A 16,502-nucleotide genomic window follows, 5' to 3' on the forward strand; every position below is an offset into this window, starting at 1 on the left:
CTGCCTGCTCATTTTTCTTCCCAACCACTGGGAAGAAAAGAAAGCTGGTTTTCTGTTACTACTGCTGATTTTAGCCAGGAGCAGTTGGAGTGACAGAAATCTATAAAAGGGGCTCATGGTTGGAAGTAGAGCGCTACATGCTGAGTGTTGCCTGCCAGTGTTTTACTGGGATTTTAAGGGGGGGGGGGAGGAAAGTAAGAGTCCTCATCTTTGTTTTTAATTAATGCAGACACCATTTTCATTCTGAAGTGTCACACACTGGAAATCAAAGGAGCCTTGTATAAATAATAAGAAAAAAAAAAGAAAGGTTCTCTCGATTAGTAATGGAAAACATTTTCAAAGATCTACAGAATTATGATAGACCTGGCACTTCCTCAAGGTGAAAGTCTCTCAAAATCACAACATAAATTATTGATTTGTCCAAGTCTATTCTCCATAGGAGATTTACAATCTCATTTTCATAGTTGTCTTAGGGAGGGAGGGGGAAGAAATGCTTATCTAGGTCAGAATGAAAGCATCTTATTTTTACAAAATAATAATAATAAAAATGTACTTTAGCTATAGTGAGGTTCTGTGCAATGCAGTTACAGAGCTGTCTGATGTGTCATTTATATAATGTCAGAAATAATTTAAACAAATTGTGCTAGTGTAATCAGAGTCACAATTATATCACACCTTAGATACAAAGAAAGATTATTGTGAGCAGTAAGCAAGATATGTAAAGAAGATGTCTGGCTTTCCCTGGTTATTTTTGTTCATCAGAATTGGCTTGACCAAAACAGAACTTTAGAAATAAAAAGCTGAAGGTAGAAAGTATGAAGATTGTGGCAAATTAGAAGGGAATATGATACAAATCTATCCCTTTCTTCCCACTGCCTTGGTTCAAACACAGCCATGAATAGATCAAGTAAATAAAGAACAAGAAAATTAAGTGTGGCGTTTCAGAGAAGATTTATAGCTCTTGGAGAGCTTACTGTGAGAGTACTTCTCTAGATCCATGAAGAAGGGATCTGGCTGTTGAGGAGTCAAAGACTGTGAAAATGGGGATAAAATTAGTCAGTTCTAATCACCACAGGCAAGAGAAGTGAGTATCAGCATACAAAGCAGGAGGGAGTGATGGGCAGAAATGAACTGAACAAGCAGGTAGGAATGGTTGTGTGATGCCTCATCTTCTCTGATGCAGAACAGCGACAGAATTCAGATGTTTTCAATCTCTATGTTATGTGATGATGGAGAGGGTTAAAATTTAGTGTTCAATCTAAGGAAGAGCCAATTAAGGAAAAAACAAAACAAAACAAAAAAAAACACCTCAAGGACTGTATATAAAAGAAAATGGAAATATCTTCAAATGACTGACAAGTAAACTCTAGTGATTTTAGATGTTTATTGAGTGAGGTCTAATCAGGGAAAACACAATAAAGAATTTGGTTGCCATTTACTGTCCTGATAAAAGAAGACAAACGAGAGAACCCACGTGCTGAAAGAGTTGGAAAACTTGCTTTATTGCCAAGGGGAATAATGTAGATTTCCCATTTCCAGATTTTCTGCTCAGTTTTGGCACTCTTCATTTGTTGATTATTCCATCTCTGTTTTACGGTATTTTAGGTGAGCAGTTAATGCACCACATCTAGAATGGTTACATGAGATAATAAAAAAAAATGTAGAGGTAAAAATATTTTCTTTTAATTTCTTAGAAAAAATAAAATTATGGCGTGTAAGGAATATTACCCTGGTCCTAGTCTGATGGGTCTGGCTCTGTGATGAATCTCCCAGGTTGTTCTTCCCAGCATGCAGAGGAATCCAAGCCAGTGTTGTAGTTGAAATAGGCAGAATTAGGAAATACTTTTCTCTGTCACATACAGATATTGAGGGAGCTACTGTACTGCAAAAGGTGGTATCATATCCTTAGATCACAGATCACTTTTCTGAACATGACTGCATTCCAATCCCTTTCCAAAGACTGAATTCATATATCCACTGTGGAAAAGAAATGTTCTTATTCATGAGTGTGAGGATTCATACTTACCATGCTGCAGTTTTGCCAGAGGACTGGTGATTGTCATACAGCAAGCAGTTCAAACCAGGAATCCCCCTGGGCTGGTGAGTTTGTCTAGCATGGAGTTCTTTCCTTTTCTTCCCATTCTAAGCATACCCTTAGGGCTCCTGCATGGCTTTGATTCTGGTCTTGTTTATGTTGGTGTAAATCAGGAGTCACTCAGTTCCCATAAGTGCAGTTCAGGTAGATGGGATCACATTCCAACATATGGTATTCAACCCCTCTAATTCTGTTAAAGGAGCTTCATCTAGCTAAGATTTGCATAGACCTTCTGTGTTGTAGTTTAGCCATGCAACATTTAATCTGGTGTTCTTCATAATAACTATTTTTTACATAAAATGAAACAGCCTCCACTTAAGATTCTAAAATGCTCTTTACAAACTTTCATTAACTAAGTTTCATGACATTCCTCTAACAACGAGGTTCAATTAATCAGTTTCATTGTACAACTGCTGCATCCCATCAAATGTAACTCCTAGACCAGACTTAAAAAACCTAAACCAAAAAGCATGCTAAGACAAGATTAAGTACGCAGTATTAATTTAAATTGCCTTCAGAATTCAAAGCAGGATGTCTTATTTAGTTTATGGGAAACTTTTGGGAGAAAAGAAAAACAAACAGATATATTTCCTTGATATGGAACATACAGAAGATATTTCAGATAGGAAACAGACTTTGTGGACAGATTGGAGTGAGACTGAAAACTCAGTCTGTTCAATTACAAGTGTGTTTTGGAGTTACTGCATTTTACAGTTGTCCCTGAGGGATTTTCTGAGATATTTAGGCAGCTATCGGGAAATCACGGAGCAAAATTTCCTCATTAGCATTGGAAATCTATGTTTAAAGTGTACAATAATTCAGTTGAAAATGGTTTAACTTCTTATGATTTTCCTGCCTTCTCCTCTGCCATCTTTCCTCCTGGTGAGCAGTGACTCTTGGCACATTATGTGCTCTGTGATGATCTGTGGGCTGCTGTGAGGGGTTCATTCTTTGTGGAAGTACCTGTGTCTTCCAGAAGACACTTTCCATTTTTGGGCAATGATGCTCTGGTTTGTGGTGTGACAGTCTCTAGGCAAAGGACGTAATGCAGATAATTCTGCAGAGGAGTTCTGTTTCTGGCTCAGCAAAGCAATTGAGACCACGACATGGTCATCAGAGGATAACCAAGCAGTTCAATTTTCAGTTACAAAAATCGAGCTTACATACAAGTCTCTTCTGATGAAATCCTATCTATCTGTCTGTCTGTCTGTCTGTCTATCTATCTATCTATCTATCTATCATCTATCTATCTTTTTTTAGGGTAATATTTTCAGGAATGCTCAATTGTAAGTAAACACATACCGTTAATATGATCTCAGTTGCAGCAATAAGGGGAACCTGGGACCAAGCTTTTAATTTTGGATTCCTGATAGCTCAGCTGGTGGTCTTTGGACCTTGTTAATGCTCCCTTAATTCATACTCTTATTCCCTTGAGCTATAGCTTAACTGTGTTTCACTACACATTGACTCTTAATAAAATTTGTTGAATGACAAAGTTCAAGGTTGGTGCTTCCCTACAATTAAATGTTTTTAGCTTTCAGCACAGCCAGTCATGTTGTGCTTAGTTTGGTTTGCATTGCTTAGGGCTTTGTGAACAGTTGGGTTGCATGGTGCTGTTGTAACCCCAGTTCAAGTCGTGTTATGACCTCTCTCCAGCCCTGATTATTTATGTGTTTCCTGCAGTTCACCGGGGAAGTGTGTGTTGGCTTCCAAACAAAGATTGCTGCCTATTATATATAACCTAAAAATACAACTGTGAACATGTGTAGGAGCAAGAAGAATGATTTTTTTTTTTTTCCTGGAGTTTATGAACATCCTGTTGAATTTATTTCAAAACCTCAAAGTTTAGATAGATTTTTTTAGAAGTTTATTGTTCAAAAGTTGCTGTAATTACAACAGCTGACAAACGGATAGGTGCAAAGTATAATCAATTTCACTCATAGGCTGCATGAAGCAGTTTAAATTATTGCATTTATGCATTGCCATCTTTACCAGAAACCTGGAGTCTAGATGAGAAATGACTGAGATTTGGTAATGACCTACATATGTACATTGTTAAAAAAGAATGAGTGGAGATATGGATGTTAGAAATGCCCTGTTACCCAAAAGCAAGTAGAGTGATGTGTCCCAAACCTATTCATTCAACACTCTCCCACCCCTTTTGATTACTAAATACATCTTTCTGCTCCAAATGTCTGTTTACATTTGTTTAGCTATGTTTCCCCAGAAGATGACACGTATATATTCCTCCTCTGTGTGTCTGTGTATACGCCACATGTAGTTATATCTGGGTGTTTTCCTTCCATAGCACCTGATGAAGAAAGCTGATTTCACCCAAATTTGACTGGAGAATACAATTGTCAAATCCACGTAATTTTCTACAAGTTTATTATAGTAAGTGTATAGAGAGAGGAAAGTGACAGCTTGTACAAGTGCCTTTGCACATTACAAAGTAACTTCACAATTTTAATAGAGAGTATTCACCTACAATCTCCTTAAAAACAGTAACAAAATCCTGAAATCAAAGACTGTTGCATTTCATTGTGTGCTACTGGAGCACACAATAAGAGAAAGATAAAGAAACACTCATATGGTAGTGACAGCATCTTACAAAAGGGCAAAATTCTTAATTCCCCTGCAAGCTAACACATACCACTGCTGTTTGGTGCTGCCATACAATAGCAGAGGGAAGGCAGAAGGCCATCTTAGAAAAGACAGTTGATTTGGAAATACAAATATATCTCATTGCTTTTACACTATAGATTCTTGCCTGGACCTGTGAATTCCTGCAGTTTGCACTCACCTAACCCCCTAGATAATCACAGTGCTCTTATGAAGATCCTGTTACCATATGCTATAAATTTTTTTTCACCTCACGCATTCCTATGAATATCTCAGAACCTGGTTGGATCCAACATCCAAACAGACAGAGCAAAACAATGCAGAATGTCATAGCAGGAATGATAAGTGTGACACTGGATGTGTGAAATCCATAAAAATGCCACAAGTGGCTGTGCTGGGAAGGAGAGGAATAAGCAGTAGCAGGGTGGAAAAGTGAACTGAGATTAGAGTCCAAGGCCAATTGCACAGGAAGGATGGAGAGAGGTGAGACGGAGTTCAGAGGGCAGGCAGGCAGTGTGAAGGAAAGAACAACTTCCAGATGTAGAAAATTGCAGGGAGGAGACCAAAAGGAAGCAATTGTCACAGACAGTAAATAGCTATGCTATTATAGTAATTCAAATTAATAAATATTTATATTATAAAGCTGCCCAAAGGACTTGGTTCTCACTGAGCTGCACTCTGAGTAGATATGAATGCAGTCCCATTTTGGCTTCTTACTGATATTTTATTGAAAAGCATCTGACAGAAGAGCAGCTCCAAGAACGCAGGTGTTTTGGACAAACTGTTTTTCCGTCTTCCTTTCTGCACACTGTAGACTCTCTTGTGCCCTTCAAAAACTCCAACATGTTCAGTGCTATTCAAACACAGCAGAAGAAAGTGGACGTGTGGAAGTGCACTAGCACAGCCGATTCTCCATGTTTGCTGCATGCATCTACTGTGCTTGGTGATCAGCTCTCGTGCTTTCAGTGGACATAAGGATCACAGTATACCTCAGTCCCTTTTAGATGTCTGCACTTACAGGGTTGAGGCTGGGCTAAAGAGACCTAGCACTTCATAGAATCATGTAATAATTAAAACTGGAAGAGGTCTCCAGAAGTCATCTGGTCCAACACAAAGCAACCAAAATTCAGATTTAAATCAGGTTGCTTAGGACTTGGTCCAGTCAAGTTTCAAAAATCTCCTAAGATTCCACCACACCCTGGACAATCTCTTCCAGTACTTACTCACACCCAGTTTGAATATTTTTACTATTATGTCCAATTAGAGCTTGTCTTGCTGCAACTTGTTTTGACTGTTGCCTCTTGCTGAGCGCCTCAGAGAAGAGTTTGGTTCCACCCTCATGATTACTGCTTTATCTGGAGCAGAAGACTGCAATTAGGTTCTCTCCTGGCCTTCTTCAGCCTGAACAAACGTGTTTCAGTAGCCTTTCCTTGACTGTTGTCTCCTCCAGCCCCCAACTAAGTGGCATTTCTCAGGATTGTTTTCTGTTTTCTCCAGACTGGATGCAGATGCAACCTCTCAAGTTCTGAATTAAAGCAGTCATTCCTCTTGTCTGTTTGGCTGTTCTTTTGTGCTGCTACAGCATAATCTGCAATTATTCCTCGCTCTTTGCCCAGGCCCCATTTACAGAGTTGTTAGTTAGTCAGTCATTCCCCAGCCTGTACTACTGCAAGGAACATTTCCATTCCCAGGGCAGAGCAGAAACTTTTCCCCTCAGCTGGTGTCAGCAATGACATTTCATATTCCTTCAGCCTTGTTCCCTGATGAAGAAATTAGTGTCAAGTCATTCACTGGTTCCTTTGTATCACAACCTGTAACTAGAATGCACTCAGACTTTGAGCTGTGGACCATTATCCTTAAACTGTGGTAGTTCAGGCAAATTTGTATCTGCTGTGCTGTAGGTCATCCACTTGCCAGGGTGTCATGTTAATTTATTGGGAAGCTCTGTAGCCAGTGGAGAAAAAAAGAGTGGACCAGAAGTGAAAGTATTTTATATGTAGGTTTCTTCCATCTTTGTGGAAAAGTCTCATGCAATTGATTATGATTCACATTAAGAATATGTCACCAAAATCACTCCAGTATCCTGGAGGAAAAAAAAAAAAAGAAAAAGGTTAGAATGAAAATGTGTCCTAAAAAAACCCCTCTTGAGTGAATAGGAATCCTTTGCATGTGTCTATTTCTTTCAATCAAAGCACTGAAAGATGGTGTAATAGTTAAGAAGAAATTTCTTGGACTTTATCATAAGTAGTAGCTTCCTTATGTGCGTGAATATATATATATATATACTTAAATTGAGGTAAATTAACAAAGCACAAAGTCTGTTTTCATTGATTTTGCCCCTTCACCCCCTGAAATCTTGAGCAGCCAAAAGCCTGTTGCCTTTCTGCAGTCCCTGGGGTGCAGAGGGCATCAAACAGTTCACATTCTGAAAGTCTTCCAAAGTCACTTCATTTGAAATTCAGCACAGTATTTTCCCAGTTGGGCAAAAGGAGTAGTTGAATGCTGTGGTCAATTTGTAATTTAGTTCCTTTCTGCCTATGTGAAATGAATGTTTCATGGCCTCAACAGAGGCTGAGGGCTTGGAGGGCCCTTTTCTAAGTGCAGCTTGGGAGAGGGAAGTGCATCCTGGTTCTGTCTGCTGTGAAATATATCTCAGACTTCCATTTCCAGCATTTGTCTCTCTTGCACATGCAAAAATAAATGAGACTGAGGCTCATTTATGGAGATGCAAACCTTCTGTTGATGGAGGAATGCTTGGTTTATTAAAAAAAGAAAAAAAAGAAAAAAGAAAAAGAAAAAACAAAGTCATACTAGATTTTCTTAAGAAAAGCTGACTATATATGTATATATATATATATATATATATATATATATATATATATATATATATGTATATATAGTTCATTTATTTATTTCAAATCAACTTACCTGATCAGCTAGTGGTTTGAGAAATGGGCTGCTGGCATGCAGCATGGGAATGGTTAGCAGTAATAGCCTGGCCGATCAATCAGTATCTTACACCACGGCTGACACATTCTTATGGCCTTGCAAACCTTCTCACACAAATAGTTTTGCTAATGTGAAGATTTCTGCTTACTTTCAGGAGAATGTGAGAGAATGCAGACTACACGTGCCTGGATAGTTAGCAGTGAGTAAAGCAGACCTATACTTGTTATGTTGAATTGAGTTCTGTTTTCAAATATACTTTGCAGGCTGATAAAGCAGATGACATTCTCATCTTGTTATTGTTCATTAACCTAAGGATGTGAAACTGTGCTGCATATCTGGTCTCTCTTCTCTTCCCAGACATCGCCCCCATTCTTGTATAAATAGTGCAAGTTCATCCATCACTGGTAATCAGAAGACTGTCAGGATCTACTGACTGCAAAATTTGTGAGTTCTCAGAATTTAATTTGAAATACAGAAAGCTGTATTTGAGAAAATGCTGGAAAGGGAAAAGGAAAGAGATGTATTTCCCAGAATAACGGTTCTTGTTTTGCACCAGATTTTCCATTATTTTTTCTTAATGATGTGGACTGTTTCTCTTCCGTGCTGTTGTTCACACTTGGCCTGCTGTCAGTGAAGCTTATAAACAGAGCAATTGCTGTAAATGAAGTCTGGAATACATATACAAATGCATACGTAAAGAAAAAATAATCCTGATGTTATTAATCTCATGAAAATTAATGTAACAGAAGTGGGCCTTGAGTCATAGCATAGTTTAAACGTAGGGAATTTATTTAAACTCATTTCCAAGGCAGTTTTGATAGTTTTGAAAAATAAACACTTTGTTTAAGACAAATCTCTGGAAAGCCTTCTGTTCATTCCAGTGCATGTTAACATTCCTGTGCTCGGGACCTCCCTGAACTCCCTTATTCTGTGATTTTCAGGCTGTTGACTTTGCCTTTTTTTTTTTGCTGGTAGTGTCAGGCTTGCTTGTCCAATCTCAGCTGTGTGGTTGAGGCACTCATCATTATCCATTGTTTGAATGAAGTCTTGTTGTGTGCTCTGACTGATTGATTACTTATTCTAAATAAACAAAGGCTTACACTCAAGATCCTTGCAACATTTCTTGCCCATCTAGTCCACTTGTATACACAGAAGGCCAACTGTCCCTCTGCTATTTGTGTATTCAAACAGATAACTTTTTTCATGATCAGAATAATTATCTTGGAAAAGAAGAGACAGAGAAGTTCAGATGGAAGTACTATTTCTCTAAGCCTGTTTGATCTCTCCCTTTAACCTAAACTGCTTTTCAGGGTGATTCTTTAACACAGTACCAGCTATTACATTCATGAACTCCATTTGTTCCTAAGCAGGATAAAGTGAAATCCCAGAAATGCTGGAGAAGAACATTGAAAACCACTGTTCCCATATGAAAAGGAGGAGAAGGCCTCAACTGTGTGGTGGATATCAGTAAGGGGTGATAGAAGGCTCACAGCTTCAGCTGGGAGCAGTATCAGCTGTGAATATAAGCTTTTTGCAGGTGATTTCAATTAATGGTCTTTGCATATTGTTCCTCCATCACAGACATAACCAATTAATATAAACAGTTTTAAAATATGGCAGTACTGCAGAATCAGACTGATAGTTCAGTGTGCTCTGCAGTCTGTAAAAAATTTCTATTGCATTAAGTTGTTTTTCCATCATCCTTACCACTTAATGTCTTGAAAGATAATAGCTGAATAAAACTTTCTATGTCTAGTCTAATGAAAAGATGCAATCTAGTGATACAAATCTGTTTTAATTTTACTGGAGAGGGAAGAGAAATCTCACTCGGGCTGCTGATGTTTTGCAAAGGGGTAATGACTCCTCTATGCTGTGCAAACAGAAGACAACGCAGCTACCTCTTCTCCTATATGCACTGCTCACTTCTACAGCATTTCTATGCAAGGAGGAAAATGCTCTTAAAAAGGTAACATAAACCAAATTCCTTGTAATAAAATTCTTGATGTCACTCTTAAGGGGGACTTTATATGTGGTAAATATATGTAACTGACAAGCTTTATGACAATTCTATAGTTAGTTAGAACCAACAATATTAAAACCTGGTATCTATCCTGATCTATATGGAAAAGGTCATCTCTCTGTCCCCTCTTGCACTCTTTATTGGGATTGGACTGGGGTAAGGAGAGAAGAATTGAACTGGGCTAAGGAGAGAGAAAAAAGAAACGTAAGAAAAGTTTTACTGTTTACAGAAATGCTCACTTATAATGCCATATACATAAAAATACATATGCAGGTTTCCTCATCCTCCTGCATTTAGTGCATAATGGCAAAAAAAATAATTTATCTTTGTGATTACATTTGTTAAATTATTTATTCTTTTGAATTATGGTGTTGCAAACATCATGCAGCTTTTTTTGGGGAGGGGGATGGGGGGGTGAGGGGCATTCTGTGTGTCATCGCTATTTGGAGGAAAATATGTATCTTGAAAAATTAATTGAAGCGAAGATTGGAGACTTTTCCCACATGTACGGGTAGGTCACACGTTGATGTGGGAAGATACTGGGCTTACACCAAATCAAAGTCTGTAAAAATAAGAGAGAAAAGTCAAGATCCATCTTTCCTGTCTGAAAATAGTGACTAATTCACAAGGGACTAATTTAGTATGAACGTTTAGTCATATCTTCCTGTAACTGGGCCACTGTGTGAAACATAATTACCGACCAGTAGCTGTAGATAACAATCATGAGGATGATCTAGTAGAAATGGAGCCCCAAACTTTGTAATTTTAAAAGGTGAGCAGTAATTATGCAATCCTTTTTCATTTTTTGAAGGTAGATGTTCACTGTTATATCATCCTTTCCCCTCTCCACTCCCACCTCCAGTATTAAACCCTATTTGATGAATACAAAGGGGTTTTGACTGGTCAGTGATACTGCATTCCTACTGCAAGTAGCTCTGGAAATGGCAGTTACCTTTTCATCCCTGTCTGAAGTTTCTGAGTTTTCTATATGGGGCTGTTTTTCTTTCTGCATTCTTACGCCCTGTCCATTCCCAGCAGATTTTCAGCTCAGTAATTCTCAGGATCTGGTAAGTAGGTAATTCCAGTTGCTGTGACTGGTACCTTAGGCTCTATATGCTTCCATGCTGCTTGTTTATTAATATTTGAACAATGCACAGTCTCCCTATGACCCTCATTCCATCTTTTTTTTTTTTTTTCCCCTTGTCAGAGACTCTGCTCTTTTTTGAATAATCATTTTGACTGAATAATCACTGTGCCTCTAGAGACAGACTGCTAATCTCATTTCCATTTAGTTTTTGCATCCTGTACATTCTTATAGCACACAGCATTCTGTCTTCCAGATCCACAATTACCACTATAACTAACATCTGCATCTGGATTCAGTTGTTTTTTTCCTTTCCACTTTTATTTATTTATTTATCTATCGATTTATTTATTTATTTATTCCTGAAGTGGGGTACACATGTGCAATATAGAGTTTTGGAATTCTGTTTGTGGGAGGGTATGAGCATCTCAACAACACACACACAAATATCTTGCTAGTTATCTATGAGAAGACAAGGTAGTAGGAAATAAATCAGGTTCGAGAGAGTTTTATCTCATAGTCCTGCATCAGCTCTCAAAATTTACCCCTAAACTGGAAGTCCCAAACTGTTTGGAGAGTGATAATTTTGTTCATAATCTTAATCCAGAAGTTTTTATATGGCAAAGAAATGGGTTAATCCATATCAAATTTTAGAGAGTTGAAATGAAAGGGTTGGAAAACCAACTTTCCAACTGAATTCTTCCTGGTTTTATGATTCCAGGTACAAACAATGAAGTTCCTGAAGAGAGGTATCATTCCTCAGGATTTTTAACTTGAAGTTAAAATCCTTTAGGGATTAATGAGTCTGAGTAGATCTTATTGATTTAAATATCATACCAGTACATTTATTACATTCAGTCTTTTCTTGAGAGACAAGAACACCTTCCCCAAGAGAAGGGTTTGAAATTTTTTTTTTCAGTATAATTTATTCTTTTCATAATTAACTGTTCTTGGATGATTACCTGATACAGAGGCTAGTTTTGCCAGATGATTGAGTACCCATACATCAGGTGACTAAATTGAGCATCCTCCACTCTTTATAGTGTCAGAGAAGGTTAAGAACTAGTCTTTCTGGCCTAGGGTAAACACTAATTGGCATCATATTTTACTGGAAGGTCTTGGCCTTAGTCACAATGGAAAGATGCATCTTTGTAATCAGTAGTTGCGGCTGTCCTTACTTGGTAAGTCACAGCATTCTCCAGGCAATCTTCTTTCCATCCTGTAAGGCTGTTCTTTTACTCAGGAGATATTAAAACAGGCTGTCAGTAACTAGAAGACGTGTTTCCTCAGCTTGTGGAAAAAGATATGCCCCTGAGCCTGAGTAATGAGAATGGATTCAAACCAAATATGGAATTGTTTGGTTGTTTAGAACTGGGGAACTGGCATGATCAAGGAGAAAAAGGGATACGACTTCAGGTGAATAAGTAGATAGCATGAGAAATAACATAATAGGAAAAAAAAAAAAAAAGACTTCTAAACTGCAGAAAACAGTTCATGTAATTATGAGCTTTCTGCACACAGATATTTACATTTGCTGGAAAAAGAAAAATGTGACATAGAAATCAATATTTTTCTGAAATTGATAAGAATTTTCTTTATATTTACAAAGATTTCAAAGCTCAGCTAATGGTCTCTCTGACCTCACAAATCCCTTGATATGTGCACACAAGTTACATAGGCAGTTGGTGCCAGTGGACAGGCCCAGCCCAGGTGAGTACGTAGTTTTGCAAGTAAGCACACAGAATGGCCATCGTATCTCCAAACTGTAATTGCCTCACAGAAAATAAACAGTTATATAATCTTCCCCATTGTCAGGATAATACAAATCAAGAAGATCTTTGATAAGGTCTCACTCTTAATGAAATAAAATTGTTTTTCTCCTTAAGTCCCTCTGAGTCTTTGACTTGATTTGAGGGAACAAGATGCAGAAATTCTTTGCTACAAGAGTGGGCTTGGGCTACTTGGTGCTGCCTGTACTCTGAGAGATGCTGGGCACTCACTGACATTCTGAATTTTGGGAGTTGTTGCTGAGGTTTAGCTTCCAGCAGAATTTCACTTGGGGAAGCCACACTTGGGCACTGGGAAGTGGTGGAATCACCATCCCTGGAGATGTTCATGAACAATGTAGATGTGGTATTTAGGGACATAGTTTAGTGGACAATATTGGTGGTAAGGAGATGGTTAGACTAGATGATCTTGGAGGGCTTGTCCAGCCTTAATTGTTTTATGATTCTTCTGCTAGTGGGACACTGCAATGTCTACATGTCTGCAGTATTCATCTGAAGAAGTATTTATGTTATCCCAGGCAGTTAAGACATAGGACAGGTTGCATTACAGATGTGGTACAAAGAAGGAAGCCATAGTCCATGCTTAATATTGTGAAAGTTCTTCTCATTCACTAGACCAGATAATGAACACTTCATATTGTTTTATCCACTTCATATCAGTTACCATTTGCAAGTGTTCAGAACTGATTAGACCTCTTTTCCACCTCTCAGAATGACATAGAGATTGTTTTAGACATCTAAAGGTTTAAAATAAACAGATTGCTTTTGGGATGACCGTTTGCTTTTAGTAAGAAGCAAGGGGAAAGTCTCCAGCTCCAAACCTGAGCATCACCTTTTGGTGTGTGAAGCCCAGCTCACTTGGGCCGTAGGGCTCAGATCCCCAGTGCTATGGTGCCAACAGGCTCTAGGTCTTATTACATACAACCATGTGTTGTGAGATCCTTCACGGCTCCATAGCTGTCATGTCTGGTCAGATAAGAGGGGAATATTTAAAGTGACTGGTCCTGTGAGAGAAAATGGAGATGGAGTCAGCAAGGAGTGGAAAGAAAAGGGTGGGGAGCTCCCAAGCAAAGAACATGTCCTCGTTTTGTACACAAAAGTGAAATGCAGAGAAAGATTAAGAACAAAAGGAACAAAACAATGTGTACTTTGCCTGCATACCTTCTTCTGAAGGTTAATGCCATGGTGGCTAAGAGTTTTTATCAGATCTCTGGTAAGCAGGGTACTGTAGAAATTACAGTTCCAAATCCACATTTGTTAATAGGTAACATTATGGGCTTGTTACGACTGTGGTGCTTCAGAGAACTTATAATGTGGCTGCAGTTCAAATAAGGGCATTCATGTAGAATTCTTAAAAGATGGTTAACACTGTGCAGAGGGCGTGAGTTTCAAATGCAGAAGCAGGTAGCTACTGCTGCTGTGACTGCAAAAATGAATATTGGGATATTCTATCTTGCAGGTACTACCTTGCTTTGGGAGTTCCTTTCAAAGAATAACTTCTTAGCTTGTATCTTTGCAATCATTAAATGCATATGTCCAGGTACAGGGGTATTCAAGCCTGACTTCAAAAGATAACATAACTTTTAAAAATGGAATCTAAAGTCCAACATATTTAGAATATAGAAAGAAAGAAAAAAAACCAACACCTGCTAGAGATGTTACAGCCAACTAACTCCTGCTAAATAGCATGTGTATACCTGTATTATCATACACATCTTTCAGTATGTGCTTTCTATTGATTTCCCTCTGCCTTTCAGTTTGCTATTTGGAAATGCTGTGAATCTTGTGGGGTGACGTTACTTTCCCTGTAGGTGCCTATGAGATGTACACTATTTCCAGTTTCTGCCTTTCAGTGGCTGTCAGCAGGCAGCTGGCCCCAGAACCTATCTTTAGCAAATGTGAATAACTGGAGAAATTTTGTTTGAAAGGCTGATGGACCTGCCTCATTTGCTGAGAACAATAACAGTGTTTCTCCCCCACTCAGTCCATGTAGCCTGGAGCTCCCTCACATTAATAAATGATGAGATCAACCTCTTTCACCTTCCTGTCTATTTCCAGCTACAGGTATGAAGTTTGGAAAGTGAGCCATGAGTAATACTTGCTGTAATTTGCTTTAAGAGTTAGAGAAGAGCAGAGAAGGGAAACTGTCTTCCTGTTAATGTGTGTAAAAGCTAAGAGTTAAATGTAGTGGAATACTCATTAGCCAAATATTATTACATTAAGCTTTCTTTTCTGCAAGTATCAGAAATCCAGCTGTTCATTTGCATTCAAGATGTTTGGAAGATAAAACTGTAATGAAATATTTAATCTGAGAACTACATTTAGGAGAACTTTTTTTTCAGTATGAGAATGGAAACTGGGAGCAAACTTGACCTTGTTTCCAAAATGGATGAAGTCAATTTTATTTCAGCAAATTTACTGACAGTTTGTGATGCTCTAGGAGCTGGTGCTGTGCTCAGCTAAGCCCAGACTGACAGCTGTTTTAGGAGGTCTTTATCATAATGACTTTAGGAAATGCTGTAAAAAGACCAAATGAATCCTTGTAGAGTTTATTTGTATGATTTTACTGTTTTGTTATTCATTTGGAAATTATCTTATTAATTCACTGCTGAGTCTTACTTGGCTCCTTCTAGATTTTCTGTGGTTGGGTGCACAGTCTCTCTTTCCCCATAAGGCAAAGGTACATCCAACATCTGTGAGACATGAAAACCACATCTATTTTGCATGTATCTTCCTCCTACAATCTCTCTAGTATTCAAGTGAATAAAAGGAAATTAAGCTTGTTTCTTTTTCATTTTTAAATAGTGAGTTTAACTGATTTTACTAGATTTGTGATGCAGGGGTGAAAATGGACATCTCTGTAGGATGCCCATTACCTCAAAACATTTGTAGTATAGAATGTATCTCCTGAGATATGTCAAATTAGAATCACAGAATAATAATGGTAGAAAAGACCTATGGAAAGCATCTAGTCCCACCCCCTGGTACAGCAGGTTTGCTTTATGGGTCATAAAGAGACCCTACAGCAGATAAAAATATGGTTCACTACAAGAGTTTGGAGGTGAACTTAAAGTTCTTGGGCTTTGAGCTAATGCTTTAACAACAGGGATGCTAAATCTTTTGTTTTGAATACCTGTATTGTTAATAAAATCTTTGCTCCTTATAGTATGTACTACCGTCACAGCAATGTATATATGGGACTTTAAATCATCTTGAAGCAACTGAAATGGAGTATGAAGGCTTTCTGTTTATTAGACCTGGTGGGCTTCCAGCTTTATAGAAATAAAGCAATATGAATAATTCATCTATACAAGCTGAAGTTTCAAAACTCTATTTCAGCTGGGTTTTTAAGCTGCTTTTAGAAAAACAAGCATTTCATTTTTGTGTTGATTTTTACTCTGATATTCCTGATTCAAACAATGCTCCCTTATTTACAAATATAAACTTTATTTTTCTCTAGTAAGTTAATTTGTCACGTCCTAGTTATAAACATTCAAAACCAGGCTTGCTAGCATTTTCACTTCGTATGAAGAAGGTTAATTATGAACTAGACTGTGGATCTCAAGTACATCAGCGAGCTAAGTAGCTGGTGACTGCTGCAATCAGTTAACTGCAAGGAAATGAAACAGGACTTATTTACATTTAGAGTGATGCCTGAGTTCTTAATCACCTCAAAGCATTTAAAAATTAACTTTACTACCAACAGCTCAAGAGGCATAATGAACCCCAGGAGGGAGTTTTCTTCTCTTTTATTTTCATTGAAGCCGTCCATTCATTTACATCAGACTACACTCACTTCAGTCTGTTTGCCTGCTAAAGCCTCAAAAGTTTCCTTATTTCATTTTCTTAAATAACTTGTGGTTCATTTGTTATGCTTCATCATAAATTAGTATTAAAACTGTGCAAGAACTCTTGGTAACTACTGAAGTACAAGCAGTCACAAAT

Source organism: Coturnix japonica, chromosome 2 (assembly GCF_054131305.1).
Source record: "Coturnix japonica strain WE chromosome 2, WE-NBRP24, whole genome shotgun sequence".
Classification (NCBI taxonomy): Eukaryota; Metazoa; Chordata; class Aves; order Galliformes; family Phasianidae; genus Coturnix; species Coturnix japonica.